General features: G+C 44.8%; 1 protein-coding gene across 3 annotated transcripts in view; it reads left to right on the top strand.

Annotated features, from left to right (window-relative positions):
- The first annotated feature begins 369 nt into the window (after positions 1 to 369).
- Positions 370 to 16,302, top strand: part of fxyd6 (FXYD domain containing ion transport regulator 6) — a 34,707-nt gene continuing 18,774 nt past the window's right edge. The window contains exons 1-2 of one of the 3 annotated variants that reach the window (XM_052039928.1): positions 373 to 684; positions 14,754 to 14,797. The gene's annotated coding sequence lies outside the window, so the exon portion shown is untranslated. Of the gene's footprint in view, positions 685 to 14,753; positions 14,798 to 16,302 lie in introns of all 3 variants that reach the window. The other 2 variants (XM_052039929.1, XM_052039927.1) reach the window with 2 other exon arrangements.

Here is a 16,302-nt window from a genome sequence, read left to right as displayed (position 1 = left end):
TGGAGAGTGGAGGGGGAGTGTGGGGGGGGGATGGAGAGTGGAGGGGGAGTGTGGGGGGGGGATGGAGAGTGGAGGGGGAGTGTGGGGGGGGGATGGAGAGTGGAGGGGGAGTGTGGGGGGGGATGGAGAGTGGAGGGGGAGTGTGGGGGGGGATGGAGAGTGGAGGGGGAGTGTGGGGGGGGGGATGGAGAGTGGAGGGGGAGTGTGGGGGGGGATGGAGAGTGGAGGGGGAGTGTGGGGGGGGGATGGAGAGTGGAGGGGAGTGTGGGGGGGGGATGGAGAGTGGAGGGGGAGTGTGGGGGGGGGGATGGAGAGTGGAGGGGGAGTGTGGGGGGGGGGGATGGAGAGTGGAGGGGGAGTGCCATCTGTCAGTTCTCCATTGCGAATGCCCAGCTTGTGGGCGGATGCTGTGTCTCCAGTGAAGTGCAACACCTACGGGGGTCGTTGCCTGTCTCCCTCTCCGCTCCCTTCTCTCCAGTCTCTCCGTCACGGTCTGTCTGGAATGGTGACTCTGCCGCCGAGACACGGACCGAATCCCTGCAAATCGGCGAGGCAGGCAGAGTGAAGACCCTCGTCCACTCCGCCCAGAGCCCTGCCCTCCCCTCCTCACGCACAGGCGACCCGGCGCTCATCCAGAAGGGGGTTCCCCTCGTCTCGCTGAGATAGGGAGGATTGTGCGGCGAGGTAAGATTGTTTTTCCCCGAATAAAAGGGAGGAAGAGGGAGGGAGGGGGAAATCACTTGCTTGGATTAGTCTCATCTCATTGTGAAACGTGTTGAGCGTGGACATCAGATCGGGTTTGGGCAAAGAGGAGGTTTCTGTATTGTGTTCTGTCTGGATTCCGAACGAGCGCCCGTTCATTTGTCGGTCGTGCTGTTTCCAATGTTAATGTGGAATTCAGGGGCAATGGATCTCAGGGAATAGGGTGGGGTGCGTGGATTTTGTGGGAACCGGCGAGAGAGTCGGGCTGTAAATGCTTCAGCGATCCCGGGGGTGACAATCTGCTTCCAACTTGCTTCTCGTTCCCCCTTTTTTATCCCCACGATTTGATGTGTTCGACTGTTCAATTCCCGTGAGGGGTGTTGCCCCTCCGGGGCGGTGGACAACAGAGGTGTCTTGCTTTGCACACGATGGAATATTTGCAAAATTAAAAAAAAGACATCGAATATGATTGGTATGATTGGAGTATTTATTTATTTATTGATGGCACTTTCGGAGGGAGTGGGCTGTCTAGAAACGTCTCTCTGTGAACGTGACCGGGCGGTAAATGCATTTTGAGATTGGAGCTGCCACTTACAAACTAATGCAAACGGCCTTGTGTTTGGAGAGACCGGCCGCCCGTCTCATTTCCCCCCGTCCATCCCCCAACAACCTGTTCCTTGTTGCGAATCGCACCCCTCTACCCTCCCCTCCCCTCCTTCCACTCAGCTCCTGTTTGTTGGGCGTTGCTTTGGAACAGATCGAGGGGAAATGGTTTGAAGTGGATTTTTTCCCTCTCTCATTACGGTTCCTAGACAGGCAAAGACGAAACTTGCAACGTTGTATTTCTCCCATCTCCCGGTGCTGGTGATGGAAGATGCCTTTCCATTGCCGAGTTGTATCAGGGCTGGGAATGAAAGGTATCTTCACTTTGCGTTGAGCATTCCTTTGCGTCAGACGTTCTGTTGGATTTATTCCTGGTCATTTCCACGTTTCACTGTCCATCAGTCACCCCGGAGTTGCAAATTACAGTAACAAGCAGTTCAATCCGAGCGTGGTGGAGATGAATGAAACAGCACTCTGGTTATCACCAGCAGAACGATGTTATACCCAAAAGGCAACAGGGATTTTTTTACTTCGTGCAACAGGGGCCGCACCTGCCCTCGTCATCCCCCCGACCCGGTGCGCGGCCACTCCGTCCCTTCCCACGCCCTCGCCCCTTTCCCCCACTAACCCTACCCCTCCCACTTACCAACACACCCACCACTCTGTCCGCCATCAGTCCTCACACCTGCCTCACATCTTCTTCTCCCCACCCTATCTCCCCACCCCTCGTTCACCGCCAGCTGCTGCCTTGCTCTATCCCCAAGTCCCACCACTCCCCTCGCCCACACTACCCTCCTCTTCCCTTAGTTTTCCCCTCTATCCAGCCCTCCTCAGCCTCTTCCTCACCCCTCACTCTTACCCCACCTCTCCCCCTCACACCTGCCCCGCCCCAACACACCTCAGTCCCTCACATCTTGTATCCTCCCAATAACCCCATCTATCCATTCCATCATTCACACTGCTAGCCCCCTCTCCATCGCATCCTCACGTCCCAAACTCCCTCATCCCTTGACCTTTTTCCCCATTTCCTCACCATGCTCAAGCTTCATCCCATCACCTCCTTGCCTCACATTTTCCCTGCTTCATTTCTGCCTCATTTTGGCCTTTCCCTCCTCTCTCTTCCCCCGCTCTCTCTGCTCTGTCTCTCATCGTCCCCTGCACTCTCACTCTGTCCACCGTCCACCCCCCCCCCCACCTGCTGTCTCTCCCCTGGGCTCACTCTCCTTCCCCTGCTCTCTATTTCCTCTCCTGTTCCCTTTCTCCTCCTCCTCCCCTCTCTCCTCCCTCTCACTCCTTCCCTTTACATCTCCTCCATGGTCTCTCTCTCCAATCTCTCTCTCTCTCAAAGATGTGACTTACGATTGATTTTAAGTCAAATCATTAAACATGGACTGTCCAAACACAGTCTCATCAAACACTACACTGTCTTTTCAAATATCCACATTGGTCAGGCAGAGAGTAAAGCTGCCTCCTCACTGTCTTCGGGGCACCCCCAGAGCAGACACAGCATGAGTTAGATACAGACTAAAGCCCCCTGTGTTCTATCCAATCAGACGCTCGCAGGATAACTGCAGCATGGATTAGTAACAGTGATGAAAACCCTTTTATTCAGTCCCAAAAGTTATGCATTAAGATGAGTGCCCGGTAAACCAAGCAGAAGATGCCTAAAAATTAATTGTGAGGGCTGTGATTAGCACTGATGCCATGAATACTGCTTTACGTGATGTGAAATCAGCAGCTCAAATGTGTTGCCAGGGAGCTTGTTTGAGGTTGGATGGTGGACTTGTATATAACCGGTATAATATGGACAAAGTTGTATTGCAGTTACTTATCTGGTTTGAAATTATCCTGTGATGTTCTATGGAATATGATCTCTCCCTTTCCCATATTTTATTTCAAAATATCACGAGTGCTACATAATATTCTATTTTTACCAGGATCAAGTTCTGGACTCTCTGGGTTTCTGTTACCAGCTAAGTCAGAACATTTCCAAACTCTACACTGACAGTTCTCTAAATAGTACTGGAGAATCGTTGACCATAGATGCTCTGAATGCTGGTATATATCTCCTGATATCTTTGTTTGTGTCTCCATGTACAACACACGATTCCTCTGATTGGAGGGCATAGAGACACACTCATTGCTGGACTGTACTCTGGGTCATCATCCTGTTCCTCCTTGTTGTCATTCCTCCCATTCCTGTTCCTCACTATTTTTCTGCAGCTTCCCTGAAATTTGACTCAGATAAAAAAAAAGTGCAGAGGCTTGCAGGAAAGAATCCCCGAATTCCAGTGCAATGCAATACAGTCCAAACCTGCTTTAAACTTCAAAACCGAGGAATCCCCTCACTGTGATGGGCTTCACTGTTAAAATAAAATATTTCAAAGGAACTGTATTGTTCACTGAGCATCTGGAAGGAGAGAGAATGAAAGGCAGAGAGGCTTAGGAAGGGAATTCTGGAGCTAAAGTCATTATTGTCAGTAGTGGGTCAATGGTATTTGCAGATGCAAAGAATTTCTGAACTGGAGGAGCCCAGTGATCCCAGTGTGTTGAAGGGCTGGAGGAGTCTATGGAGTTCGGAAGGACCAACGCCCATAAGGCTTTGAACACAGAGGATATTAAAGCTGAGGCCTTGTGGAACTGCGAGGTCAGTTAGCAAATGGGTGACGAGTGAACAGTTCTCGGTGGGAATTATGATGCAAGCACCACAGTTCCAGACAGGCTGGTTCATGGAGTTTGCAAAATGTGAAGCCAGTCTGTTCTCCACCCCACCTAAAATAACATAGATCTGAAATATTTCTAGCCCCTATTACATAACATACATTACCTCTACAACTTTGGAGAACTCCTGACATTGCTCCAATGCTTAGCAAAACTCAGATTCCATTTCAGGGCTGAGTTGCTCACAGGCATGGCTGGAAATGAAGTTTGATTAAAAAATCTATCACTAACCACCTTTGAGAAATAGTGAAAGTCTAGCATATTTCTATGAGCAAATTCCCACAAGGTGTTGGGGTTACATAACGCTATGACTCCCAATGTCATGCTCCGTAGCTCAAAGTCAGGCAGCCGTAGTCTGCAGAGAGTAGCACAAAGCAAGGTGACTGCAGTGGCAGTGAAACCACATTCACGGGGACACGGCATGAAATGGTTCACTAATACCACCAATCGTAGCATCACATCTCCTAAGAAGCCACGTAGACTGAACAAAACATTTTACATCTTACTAATTCCCTCCAGTCCTATAATTGTTGGCAATCCTTCCCCTCCTCCAATTCTGGACTCTCGCACATCCCAAATTCTACTTGCTCTCCAGTTGCCGGCTGTGATTTCAGCAGCCCCAGTCCCAACCCCTGGAGTTTGCTCTCAGAATTCCCTGCTCCTCCCCCTCCTCTAAAATGCTTAAGTTTACCTCTCTTTCCAAACTTTTGGCCATAACAGCTCCTTCCACATCTCAGTATCACATTTTGTTTGATGCTGCTTCTTAGAAGCACCTGGGAACATTCTTCTCTCTAAAGTACATGTGGGCATTGTAGTACAGGTTGAAGCAGAATTCTCTTCTCGATACACATTCCAGTTCCCAAAGCCTTTGGTCCTTTAGACATCAGCTTGCCTGATTCATAACAGGTCGTGGTTTGACATCCTAATCCAGAGATCTGAGCACAAAATCAAAAATTCTCCGCAGTGTAATAGAAATTCCATATTTCTCATAATCAGACAAAAGAATTCAGTTTACTTATTTGCTCTCATCCATAAATCCTTATCAATGGGTTTAGTGCACAGATGAATTTGAGTAATTTCTTTATGTCTCTTGTACATTCATTCCTTTTCTCTCTTCAGTCAAACAAAACCTGAAAATCCTGGTCAGCCAGCTCCCGAAAGAGAAAGCTTGTTAATATTTCATGCTGGACCCTTCTGCACAGGTGGTCTGTTTATCTAGGATGTTTATGCTATCACTTTTTTTAAATTTACATTTCTTGTGACACAGACTGAAAGATCAAGTATGCAATGGCCAGTGTCAGGGTGTGAGACACCATTTGTATTCTGTTAGTGTGATGGTTCTGTTTACTTCAAAACCTTTGCTGCAGACTGAATCTATAATGGGATCGTCTGAAATAAAACAATGTCATCATTTGCCCAGCTGTCATGGATAGTTTGAAGTATCGTAACCAACTACCCATTAAGTCCAGCGATATTGCAGCTTACTTGAGGGTTACACAGGTGGCAGTACTGATGGGCCCTGGGTCTGCACCATGCAGCCAGGTTCAGTCCACTCCTGTCTGGCCAAATGGAAGCCATAGGCAAAGCGTGTCATAAGCAAAACAACAGTTCCAACCAATCAGTTGAAGAGATATTGGGATTGGATTATGAGGAACGATGATGTGCAATAATCAGGAGACAGTGTGGTTACTTAATATTGTGAATCAAATGCAAATTGAGTAGATTTATTTCAAGAGCATAACATTTTAGAATTAGAGTTGATGAGGCTTAATTTAGTGAGTGTGGAATAGTTGGAAGGAATGCAGAGTTTGGGCTTTTAGTTTCCAAAGTTCTTCACCACTGTGGGTGTCCTTCCCTTGTGCTGTGGACTCATTTATAAGACAGATTGCAAAGATTAGTCAATAATTCCATTATTATTGTATAAGACACCTACCACATTGATGTCTGTGATGGACCTAGGTCTTTCCTTTGCCTGGCAATCACTGTGTTCCTAGTGCTGTTAAACAATTCCACCTTAACTGGGCCATTCCATCTTTGTTAAAATGTTAAGGGAAGCTTGCCACTTAATAGAATGTATTTGCCTTTTTGTTGGAGAATAAAGAATGGTGAATCTCAATCTGAATAAAATCTCACAGACTCATATTTCTAAAGCAAGCACGAGGATCCCAATGTGCTTGGAGCCAAAGAAATATTTTCAGAGAGCAGTTATTGTTCAATACATTTGAGCACATCAATTTCTATCTATCGTGAGAAGCATTTTGTAAAGAGCGAGCTTCCACAAACAGCAGCGTTACAATGAACCAGATAACCCATTTCAGTGATGCTGGTTGACAAACAAGAAGTTAGAAAGGCCACATGCCAACTGAAAGAGAAACAAGGCCTTGGAAGCAGGTGGTATCTCTGCTAAAGTTCCAGAACCTGGCAGAGAGATACCTAGCTCACAAATTCTCGAAGTCATACCTCGAGCCTGGAAAGAGGAGGACATGCCAGGGGAGCTCTTAGACACCATACATGTGACACCTTCACGAAAAATGTCAAATCTCATTGGGGAATGGCAGAGGGGTCTCCCTGCTAACTGCCATAGGAAAAGTCATCACCAGGATTCTCCTCCACACCCTCCGCAAGGGGTCAAAGGGGTGGTCCTGAATCAAAAGTATCAATTCCCTCCATCTAGGCATGATCTGCGCCATGCACAGCTCCAGGAGAAATGCAGCATACGTGGCCAATTTTGACCTCTTAAAAGTTTTTGACTCCATCAATTATGAGGAACTTCTGAAATTCTGCTCCCCCTAGAAGTTCATCTCCATCTTACATCTCCTTCATAATAACATGCTTGCTGTGATCTTAATCAACAGATCCACAACAGACCCTGTCTCGGGGCAGACTGATGTTCAGCATGGCTGCATTATCACCTCAATACTTTTCTCAATCTTTCTCACTATAATGCTGCACCTCACCTCCCAACAATCTGCACCTCACCTCCAACAGTGGTGTGCTCAAATTTACAAATGTATTGAACAATAACTGGTCTCTGAAATCTCCAGGACAAATAGGAAGCTGTACAACCAAGATCACCCAAAATTCAGTCATCGAGCTGCAATACACAGATGATGTTTGCAGGTGCACATAATATGAGGCTGAGCTCCAAGCTATCATTTACTATAGCAGATGAGAGAATGAGCCATCCACTTAACATCCGCAAAACCAAAGTCCTTAACCATTCTTCCCATGCTCTACAACAACAATGAGTATGAGAGTTGGGACATCATGATGCAGCTGTACAAAACATTGGTTAGACTGCATTTGGAGTATTGTGTACAGTTCTGGCCACCTCACTACAGGAAGGATGTGATAACAATAGAAAGAGTGCAGAAGATTCATCAGGATATTGCGTAGAATGGAGGACTGTAGTTAGAACCAGATTGGATAGTCTCAATTTATTCTCATTGGAATGTGACCTTATAGAGTTGACCTCTCTGTCAGTTGACCTTCTGGAGTTTTACAGAATTATGAGAGGCCTAAAAGGAGGATAGTCAGAATCTTTTTCCAGGGTAGTGGAATCTAGAATTAGAGGGCACAGTTTTAAGGTGAGAGGGGAGAGATATCTTCCTTCCTGCTCTGGAAAATCCTCCAAATCCACTGGCAGGATGAGCGAGCCAACGTCAGCATCCTTTCCCAGGACAACATGCCCAGGATTATGACCTCTATTCAGTTATTTGGATCCCCGACACCAGACACCCACAAGAGACACTTTATTCGAGATCCATTGAGGCAAGAGATTACCAGACGGACAGCGGTGGAAAAGATTCCAGATGTTCTCAGGTCTCTTTCAAGAAATGTAACATCCCTGTTGGACACATCAATCACCCTTGACCACGTAAAATGGAGGAGGAGCATTTTGGGTGGGATGGACAACCTTGAGTCCATTTGTTGGGAGCACACGGAGGCTCAGTGGAAACATTGGAAAGAACATACCACCTCCAAAGCTACCCACCCACTCTCCTCATCAAGCACCTCCTACCCCAGCTGCGACAGACTCGCTAAGTCCCATATTGACCTCATCAGTTACCTCAGAACTGGAGAAGAAGCAAGTTATCTTCAATCCGTAGGAACTGCCTGAGAAAGGGAAACAGAGTCCAGGAGACAGTGGAGAATCACTGCCCTTCTTCAAATAGTGTCATAGATCTTTAATGAGCACTTGCAAACAGGATCTCAGTTTAAAGTCTCATCTGAAAGACAACATCTCCAACAGTGTTGCACTCCCTCAGCATTGGACTGATTTGTAAGCCGAGATTTTGCACTTAGTTCTCTGGAGCAGGAATGGAATCCACAAGCTCGTGGCTCAGAACTGCTACCCACTGAGCCACAGAACAGCAGGCTAAGGAAGAGAAACAGTTGCTCGAAGTCGGAACAAAAATCAGAACTGCTGTTCTGATGAAAATCAGTTCTGATGTAGGGTCCTTGACTGAAAACATTAACTCTATCTCTTTCTTCACAGATGCTGTTTGACCTGCTGAGTACTTGCATCATTTTCTGTTTTCATTTCACTTACATAAAGCATGTTCTGAGTAATGAGACAGGGAGGAAGGGCAATTAATGAGTTGGATCCATCTTCATTTATACAATATCATTTTCTTCTGTCCTGTCCTTTCCCGAGGCAAAATTTAAACATTCTTGATGCAGAGATGTTTGTGTGTGACTGGAATTCATGCTAGACCTTGACTCGAACAGGAAGAATGCTAAGTTACACCCATGACATATGAACTAATGGAAACAAACTATAATAGAATGTAATTGTAAAAAACCATGTGAGCTAAGAGCTAGATCCAGGTTCCTCGAGTAATAGAGAGTCAAATAGTCATACAGGATGGAAACAGGCCCTTCGGCCCAACTAATCCATGTTAACCCATCCAAGCAAGTCCCATTTGCCAGCATTTGGCCCATAATCTTCTAAAACCTTCCTATCTGTGCACCTGTCCAATTGTCTTTTAAAAGTTGTTATTGTACCTGCCTCAACCACTTCGTCTGGCAGTTCATTTCACATAAATACCACCCTCTGTGTAAAAAAGTTGCCCTTCAAGTTCCTATTAAATCTTTTCTCCCTCACCTTTGGGTTAAGGATGAAAATGTCCCATATCTAGTAGTATATGGGAGTAGGTTGGCATTTTATGTCAGAGAGGTTGTAAAATAACAAGTACAAGAAGTGCTGAATGTCACTTGGTGAAGTTCAGATGTAGCACTGGGACACTGTTGAGGGAGCTTTGTTCTATACTTAACCCATGGTGTGTATCACCCAGGAGTGTACAATGGGAGAGGCAGAGGGACCTTTCTTTTTTAGTTAATTCCTGCTCTGTGAATGTTTGATGCAACAATGTAATAAAAAAGCATTTATTTACACCTAACCCATATTTGATGGGTTAATTGGCCACTGTAAGTTGCCTCAGGTGTGTAGGTGAGATGTAGGATCTGGGGGGAGTGTTTGAAGGGGCAGTGTAGAGGGAGCCTTTGTACTTTATAGCACAGAGGTGGAACACAGGGACTGCACTTAAACTAAGTGCAAATTCAACAGCTTTGGTAAGTGTGGGGATTTGTGAAGTTTTGATCACTTTCTAAAATGTCACAGAATCATCTGGCCAATTGTGTACAACAAAAAAAAGGGAACTATCCAGCCTAATCCTACCTTGCATCCTTTCGTCTGCAGCGTTTCAGGTCACACTCCTTCCAATGCACAGTGACACAACTCATAGAGCTGCTGCCTCACAGCTCCAGCGACTCAGCTTCAATCCTGACCTCCAGTGCTGTCTATGTGGAGTCTGCCTGTTCTCCCTGTCACCATATGGGTTTTCTCAGGCGCTCTGGTTTCCTCCCACATCCCAAAGATATGCCTGTTGGTAGGTTAATTGGCCACTTGTTGCTGTAAGTTGCTGCTAATGTGTGAGTGAGTGGTAGAATCTGGAGAGAGTTGACTGGGTGTAAATGTCCACTTGTTGGTTGGTGTGGACTCAATGGTCAAATAACCTGTTTCAGTGCTGTATGACTATGACTTCAGGTACATTTTAAATGTGGTAAGGGTTTCTACCATGACCACTCTGTAAAGCAACGAGTTCCAGACTCCAACGATCCTCTGAGTCTTAATCGCTCCTCTAATCCTTCTACCTATTACTTTAAATCTGCATCACTTGGATCTTGACCCCCTCAGCTGAAGGTAGTAGATCCTTGCTATTTATTCTATTCTGTCTCTTCATGATTCCATACACCTGAATTAAGTCTTACCGCAGCCTCCTCTTTTACAAAGAAAACAGCACAACCTATCCAGTCTTTCCTCATAGCTGGCATTTAGTTTGGAGTTTTAAATTTAGAATTCAATTTAACTTTAACATACGTCAATAGTAAAAAACTGGCCAGGTATAACTGGTTACTTCACTAGCTGAGGCTGAGTCAAACACCTGGGAATCTGGGTGTGGTCTAGAGGTGTAGAACATTTAGTAACAGCAGGTGGACTTCAATGCAGCTTCAGTAGAAAGTAGAGGTTGGGAGATTGAGAAGGAGGGAGGGGAGAGAGGTGGTGGTTGGTATTTGGAAATAGTGTTAAGTTAATAATAAAATAAAGCAATTTAAGTTGTAAAATAGCTGAGTTAAATACAGTATGCTTTGACTAGAGAATAATTAGCCATTGGCACAGTGCAGTCTGCTGTTTTATGGTACCTTCTGTGGCTTGCTATTCCCACTGATGCTGTCAGTCACCCACACCACCCCCAACATTACCAGACACCTGCCTCCCCACTGTAAGTGTTAGCTCTCTCCGAATCCAATGTGCTGCAGAAATGTTTATTAATGTAAGTGAGTTTTTGGTTGGAAAAGGTTAGGAAACACTGGAGTCAAAGTCATAGAGAGGCACAGCATGGAAACAGCCCCTCCGGCCCACCAATGCCTCACTGGCCATCAGTGACCCTCTCTCAGTGATGTGACGTTGATCCTTTTATGTAGAGATTAATGGATTGGAGAGTCTGTTATCAGTGCCGGGTACTGGGGTGTTGGGACATGTGGGTGATGAAAAGAGGGACTGGGGAGTGGATTATACAGTAGAGGTCTTGGGAGAGTGTGTGAGGGGTTGGAGTGTGTGGCTTCAGTGCAAGGAGTTATTCTGTGTAAGGGGTGATGGAGCATGCAAGGGTCAGGATGTGACCCCATTACAGGAAGGACATGGAGGCTTTGGAAAGGGTGCAGAAGAGGTTCACCAGGATGCTGCCTGGATTAGAGGGCATGTGCTATAGAGGTTGGACAAACTTGGGTTGTTTGCTCTGGAGTGTCAGAGGATGAGGGCAGGCCTGATAGACGTTTATAAGATTATGAGAGGTATTGATAGGGTGGACAGTCAGGATCTCTTTCCCAGGGTAGAAACATCAAATACATTTGAGGTGATAGGGGAAAGTTTAAAGGAGATGTGCAAGACAAGCTTTTTACACAGAGAGTGGTGGGTGCCCAGAGCAAGCTGCCAGGGGCAGTGGTGGAAGCAGATACGATAGTGGTGTTTAAGAGGCTGTTAGACAGACACATGAAAATGCAGGGAATGGAGCGTTATGGCTCATGTACAGGCTGAAGAGATTTATTTTAATTTGGCATCATGTTTGGCACAGATATCATGGGCCAAAGGGCCTGTTCCTCTGCTGTACTGTTCTCTGTTCTATGTATGTGCTTTGAAAATGGTCGAGGATTCAGCTGGCTTAATGCTTTCAAAAGCCAAATGCATTCTCTTAATTCTGATTTGGAGGATGAAATATGACAGCAGCCTGAGATGGCTGACGGGCGTCACTGAAGGATTAAGGCTCACATTAGCACATTGGTTGGCTGCTTTCTATTTCACCCTCCCACTGCCAACATCCTGAATCATCCATTTGAGAGGCTGTTCTGTAGCAAACACAGTAGCAAGCTTACAAAAACACAGCATGAAAGCAGTAACGTGCATTGTCATTAAATTGTGTTCTGAAAGGTTCTTTTCGAACAGCAGTCACTGAACATCCCGTACATGTTCAGCCCATAATAGAAAGGGCAAGGATGTGTATGTTTTGTTTGAACCCTGTGGCAGCAACGCAATTCCCAGCTGTTACATTCAGAAAGTTCGCTTTGATTCAGCCATAGTGGGAAGACCAGGAATATGCAGTGGCTCCCTTACCTAGAGAGATATCACAAATTCCCCATCATCATTTGTAGCACTATACCCAAGTGTAGAACCAGAGGCTTGAGCTCAGAAACATAGGTGCACAGTCCACTGCAGCAGTGTCGCACTATCTGAGGTATTGCCTTACAGATGAAACATGTGGAAGTTGCACCAGATCACATGGCACTGTTTCAGTAAACATCTGGGAAGTTATCCCTTGGCCTGGCCAATATTCACCTTTCCATCAATGTTACAACAAACAGATTATTTGATCATGATCAATTTGCTGTTTGTCAGGACCTTGTTGGGCAAAATTTGGCTCCCATTTCAACACTGCCTGCACTTCAGAAGAACTTGATTCATTTAGGACATTCTGAAAGGAATGTGAAAGGAATATTCACCATATCCATGCAAATCTGATTTTCTTTGTTGCAACTATGGCAGTGGGAGACTAGTCCAACATCTTCTGCTCCTAGCCAGGATTCAGCTGTTCATCCCTTCCATAACCAACTTTGATCATTAATATCTCATGCTGTGTAAGACCACTCCAATAGGGTTTGCATCTTAATCCTTTTATCTAGCTCATATGCAATGAGAAAATAACCTCTTTGAGCAGCAGACACAGAGAAGAAATTGCCTAGCAGTTCATGCCCAAACTTGGGTCACTGCATAGTTTTCTACTTCCAAGATTCACCCCATTGACTTTAATGTAGTGAATTTCAGAGAGAGAGTGCAGTACTCTGCCTCTACTGACCAGGGATTTACATTAATCTGTTTTGATCTTAGGTAAATATGTAACCTTTGTCAAATTTTTTATGAGGCTGTCTCCACAAATTGCTCAGTGAAACTCAAGACCATTAGGTCTGTAAGCCTACCCAGACTGTTTCTGATTCATTCACGTTATGCAAGTGTTTTTGTGAGTAAGAGCACCAGAAATGAGAGCAAGTTTCAGATGGTCAACCAGTTTATTGTTAAGCAAGCAACTGATCTTCTAATGTCACATCCCCCTGTCTCAAGATTATCACATTTCATAATATGATGGAAATCTCACATCCTCCCACCTCCATCCAGCAACTCAACAGATGCTAAACTGCACAGTTGGCTAAATGTTACCTTGGCACATGAAGCCCTAAAGCAGCCTGGCAATGAACAGTTTTGACCACTTTATTATTTCTAATCACAGTCCAAAAAAAGTTTATAGGAACCAAAAATGTTAATCGTTTCATTCTGAAAGAAACATGAAGGCACTTCTTAGATATCCTTTTGGCAATTAAACCATGTCCAAACCATACACATATTTATGTACAGGCAGGGTATCTTTCACATTCTTAACTCCAGAAACCCTCTTGTCCTTGTATCAACTCTTCAGTGAGTCACGAAGAGAACAGTCCCTGTGAAATGCTGAAAGGGGAGGAGAGGGGAAGATGGTGTCTGGTGGTGGAATCTCTTTATCGGTTGGTGCTGTCCTGTACTGTCACGGTGAGGTGCACTGTACCGCATTCGGTGTGTACAATGTGGTCTCCTCTACACCCGAGAAACCAAACACAGATTGGGTGATGGCTTTGCAGAACACATGCGTTCAGTCCGCAGGGGTGACCCTGAGATTTCCGTTGCCTGTCACTTTAATTCCCCATCCCACTCTCACTCTGACCTATCGGTCCATTGCCTCCTGTACCATCACAGTGAGGTTCAATACAAGCTCACTTCCAACAGCCCTGCCCCCATGCATTACCATGGATTACCTGAAATGTCCATCAATCTTCATCACACTGAGTGTTCACAGGTCCATTTAGAAAGTGAACAAGCCCTGTTAACACAATTAAATGTCAAAAATGATCCAGTCAAAACACTTTGTTTCCTAGTAGCATTCACTTCCCTTCACCATATCTCCAGTATGTTTTTATCTCTCATTGATGAACATTCAAAAGAATGTTATTTATCAGTGCTCCAGTGGTTATTCTCCAGAATTTCATTCGCAGTCATGCTTGGAGATTAGTCTTCACTACCTGGAGATTCCAGGACAATCATGGAGGGCTGGCAGATGAAGGCTGTGTATAATGAACCCACTGAACTGAAGCAGCTTTTCCATTGAGCAGAGACTGGGCAGAAAGCCAAGTCATTTTTCTTATTTGAAAAATTGATGGCTTCTTTGAATATGTTGAAGAGACTTTCCATCAGATGAGAAACATAGCATTGTAATTCAGCCCAGACAAGTAATACTAGAGTGGACCCAGCACACAATCAGCCCTTTCCTGTTGACAGGATGATCCTCACTATAATTTTCTACTGTGTTCTTGACCCTTCACTGTTATATCCTATTTTCCTTCATAAATCCAAAAAAAATTAACCCAGAACACTCTCGAAAGCAACAGTTTAACCAACAAGTGACGGTGATGCTCTCAACCTTTGGTGCCATTTTACATTTGAAACTTCAGTCATCCTACCTTTACATGCTGACAGCTTACTGCACATTTTACTTCTTCCAATAAAATGTACTGTATTTGGTGTTCCCAAAATGGCCTCCTCTGCATTGGCAAAACCAAACGCAAATTGTGTGATTGTTTTGCAGAACGGCTGTGCTCATCAAGAACCTGCAGAACAGGAATAGCAGAGGTTAGTTACTGAACAAAGCTCCTACTACACTCCTCCCCAGGGTAGGTACAATGCAAAGTTAGATACAAGGCAAAACTCCCTCCACACTACCCCCATCAAATGATCCCAGACACAAGGTAAAGCTCATTCTACACCGTTCAATGAAATTGTCTCAGGTTGGATAAAGAGCAAAGCTTCCTCTACACGGGCCCAAAGAAGATTAAGGCTTGAGATTTTCAAGAGGATCAGAATTTGATAAGGAATGTAGAGAGAAATTATTTTGTCTCATAGGAGAGACTAGGACTTAGAGGTACCCTTGTAAACTGAGAGTGAAGATGTCTAGATGTTTTTCTTCACAGGAAGTCTGTATAACTCTGCCTCAAGTTTCTGCTGAGATCAGAGCCCAGCTGAGAAGTTGAAAACTGAGATTTTCGTCACAAATTATGCAAGTCAATTAAGGATTCCAGACCCAAGGTGGTTTTGTAGTTTTCAGATACAGGTTAGCAACAATCTTACAGAATGATAGAACAACCTGAAGGGGCTGAATAGTCTTCCTTCTACCCATGCTCCTAATATGAGTAGCCAGTCAATGAATCTGATTTTGTGTTGTGTGACTGGGGAATCAGCACTAGAAGAGACTGAAAGGAACAGAAATCCAATAAACCGGCATCTGATTCTTCGGAAATCCCCGTGGCTCGACATTCAGCTCATTCATTAGTCTGGAAGATGAGTCAGGGGTCCAGAATGAAAGCAGTGTGCACAGCCAGAGCTGCAGTCCAGATTGTGGGCTGTCTGTGCAGCCAGAACTGAGGTTGGTGTCCAGAACACCAGGGGTCAAGGATGTGAGTAGGTTTGTAGCCGGAACTGGGATCCGGAGTGCTTGTATATTCCTTGTTCCCTTTAAACCCATTGGGTTCACTAAGTAATATGTAAAATAAAAGTGAATTAAAAGTAGTGTGTTTAAGTATTAATAGGAGTAACATCTCATAGTCCAGAAAATCTGCTGGTGTTGCATCACCAAAGCCCCAAGGATGCTGGATTATCGGAGGTTTACTGTAACTACTTAAGGGAAAATAAACTGATTTACAAAGTAGATTTAATTATGCCATGAGATCACCCATTAAAGGGATAATGACTAAATGGAGCATTGAAATGTATGCTAGGACACAAGCATACTGATCATGTTCTCATTCACAGCTGTAGGTTGACTGTGCTTAACACGCCAAGCACTGAAGATCAACCTAAGGCCAATAATGAACAATTGTTTTATCAACATCTATTTTATGGGAGCAAATGGGATGGAGTCCATTTCATCTTTGTTCAGTAAGCAGGGACTTTGTCCACTGTATTTGGCTGAAACTCTATAATTACTTTCTCCTTGGTCTCACTGTTATAAATATTCTGATGCTAAGCATGTCACGAGGATTTTTCACACCAATCTCGTTGCTTGCCATCTCTGTAGCAATAGACGAATTAGCAAGTAAATATGTTAGGGAATAAATTAATTACTGGTTTATTTACAGACT

Source organism: Pristis pectinata, chromosome 27 (assembly GCF_009764475.1).
Source record: "Pristis pectinata isolate sPriPec2 chromosome 27, sPriPec2.1.pri, whole genome shotgun sequence".
NCBI lineage: Eukaryota > Metazoa > Chordata > Chondrichthyes > Rhinopristiformes > Pristidae > Pristis > Pristis pectinata.
Note: the sequence above shows the minus strand (reverse complement) of the source record. Positions and strands in the feature narration are given on the sequence as shown.